Source organism: Mandrillus leucophaeus, unplaced genomic scaffold (assembly GCF_000951045.1).
Source record: "Mandrillus leucophaeus isolate KB7577 unplaced genomic scaffold, Mleu.le_1.0 Scaffold119, whole genome shotgun sequence".
NCBI classification, from domain to species: domain Eukaryota; kingdom Metazoa; phylum Chordata; class Mammalia; order Primates; family Cercopithecidae; genus Mandrillus; species Mandrillus leucophaeus.
This window is the reverse complement of record NW_012100209.1, coordinates 5,897,799-5,900,279: the sequence shown is the minus strand read 5'-3', so window position 1 is coordinate 5,900,279 and position 2,481 is coordinate 5,897,799. Positions and strand designations below refer to the sequence as shown.

General features: G+C 42.9%; 1 protein-coding gene and 1 pseudogene across 2 annotated transcripts in view; both read right to left on the bottom strand.

Annotated features, from left to right (window-relative positions):
- Positions 1-2,481, bottom strand: part of NIM1K (NIM1 serine/threonine protein kinase) — a 112,390-nt gene that overhangs the window by 77,614 nt on the left and 32,295 nt on the right. The window lies entirely within an intron of this gene.
- LOC105529558 overlaps positions 185-2,481 on the bottom strand; it is a 34,252-nt pseudogene continuing 31,955 nt past the window's right edge. The window contains exon 2 of the transcript XR_001004529.1: positions 185-1,779. The product of XR_001004529.1 is annotated as a spermine synthase pseudogene (transcript). The remainder of the gene's footprint in view (positions 1,780-2,481) is intronic.

Below are 2,481 nucleotides of genomic sequence, written 5' to 3'. Positions count from 1 at the left end.
CTATATTGCTCAGGTTGGTCTCGAACTCCTGACCTTGTGATCTGCCTGCCTCGGCCTCCCAAAGTGCTGGGATTACAGGCGTGAGCCACTGCACCCAACCACACTTGCTTTTTTCTTTTTTTCTTTTTCTCTTTTGTAATTTTAATTGAAGCAATTCTGATTCATTTTTTTAACTTTCTCTTGAAAGCACCAAATTTTAATATCTAAGTCAACTTTTGGGGAAAGAAACATCATCAAGATCTTTCCTTCAGCACAAAACAACGATGTTCATTCCTCCAAACATCTAAACTGAAGATCTACCAAAACAAAAACAAAAACAAAAGCCCACAGAGAAATAAAAAGGAATAAAAATCACGTTCCGGGAGGGGTCAGTGCATTTAGCAGTCTTCGCTGTGCTGTCTAACCATCCTTCAGCCGACTTTCAAAAAAATAACACCCTAAGCTCATCAAAATACAGATTTCCCATTTGCTTTTTTAAATTAAAAATAATAATTAAAAAAAGGAAAACTTTGAGGAATTCACAATCAATTACCTGACTCATTTTGATGTCATGTACAACATATGGCGGTCAGGAAGGCCATTTGCAGCACATGTGATTTAGGGGCTATTCATCTTCAAGGTTTAGCTTTCTTTCAATGAGTATAAAATACCCACAATTCCAAGTACGAAGGGACACAGACGATCTCCTTTGAGAATTCCACAGGACAATACAGGCGCCCCAGCTGTTCTTCATAGAGTGACAGAGCTTCTGTCAGATTGACACATTTCCCCTGTGCAAAGTACTTCCCATCCTGTTTCAATACTTTCATTGAGAGGTCAAGAATCAGTCTGAGAAACTCCCATGTGGAATCTTCTTCTGGAGACATGGAGATTGGAACAGCTGTCAAATCATTAATCACATAATAAGATTATCTCCCTTCTTTGGCATACTTCTTCAGTACCAGAATACAGTCTTCTATTAGAACCTGATAGCAGCCTCCTTTAAGATTGTCTAAGACATCGCCACACGTTTTTCACATATACTTCTTACATCCATTGATCACCATTTGGTCAAGCTCTACCATAGTGACCATCTTTGGTTTTAGTTTGACTATTTCACACAATATGCCCCCGCGTTTGTCTCCCAGAATGAATACATCTTTGCCAGTGTAATCTTCTTTGCCACTGCCCATGATGGCCCAGGTATACAACAAATCACTCTCTGGTAAATTAACATCCCCACTCAGGATGAGAATATTTGCAAACTGCTTTGAGTGTAGAATTTTTATATTTTGATAAGATGAATCTTCATCATATACCACCTCAATCTATGTTGTATTCAACCAGGCGCCCATCGGCAATGGGCCAATATCTGTTGATGGCTCCTCCTCCAACTATGGGTGGTAATCGCTTTATCCGCCCAGTACTGTCCTGATTCAATTCTTTCATTCTTTCTTCTACTTTGTTCAAAATACTGTCGATCTCTTCTTTGCCTTGTGTGTCACCATTATAACTCTGAAGGTCCAGCAACACAATCCATGTAGGTAAATTCTCAAATTGGCAAAGCTGCCGTTCTTGTTTGTGCAGGTTGCTAAATAGCCATGGTCCTTCCAGGTGTGCACCGACTCCGCCATCCCCCGACTCTGGAAAATGGACTGGAGGCTTCTTAGAATGGTCTCACCACCAGCTTTGGCGCCAAGCATGAAGTCAAGCCTGCTGTGCTGCTGCCTTAGTGAGGCCTGGGGGAGTGGCCTCGGGAGACTGGGGGGCTGAGTCAGGCTGCGGCAGGCAGGGAGTGCGCTGCACCCAGGGAGGCCAGGACTAGCTCTTGCTCTTTTCTTATTCAGCCTTCAAGACCCTCCTAATTTACTTTCTTGGATTTTCTTTCTTCTCCGCCAACTAACTTTTTCTTTTCTTTTTTTTTTTTTTTGAGACAGGGTCTCACTCTGTCACCCCTGCTGGAGTGCAGCGGCACAATCATGGCTCACTACAGCCTTGACCCCTAGGCTCAAGCAGTCCTTCTCCCTTAGTTTCCCAAGTAGCTGGGACTACAGGAACAGGCCACCCTTCCCGGCTAATTTTTTTTTTAATTTTAGTAGAGACAAGGTCTCAATATGTTGCACAGGCTAGTCTTGAACTTCTGAGCCTCCCAAAATACTGGGACTACAGGCATAGAGCCACCCCGCCCGGTGGTATTTTCTTTTCTCTACTTACCCAGAGTTAATTGCTCCATCTCAGTATTTCCACTGAACTCTGCTCACACTTTGAACTGACAGAGTATAAATTTACATTCTCATTACGTTTAGCCTTTCTAAGACTGACCTTCTGCTGCTTATTTATCTTCATATCTTCAATATTCCCTAGTATGTAGTGCTAGGATATGGTAGGCACCTAATAAATATTAGTAGTAAACAACAAGCAGGCCGGGTGTGAAGGCTTATGCCTGTAACCTCAGCACTTTGGGAGGCCGAGGCGGGCGGATCACGAGGTCAGGAGATCGAG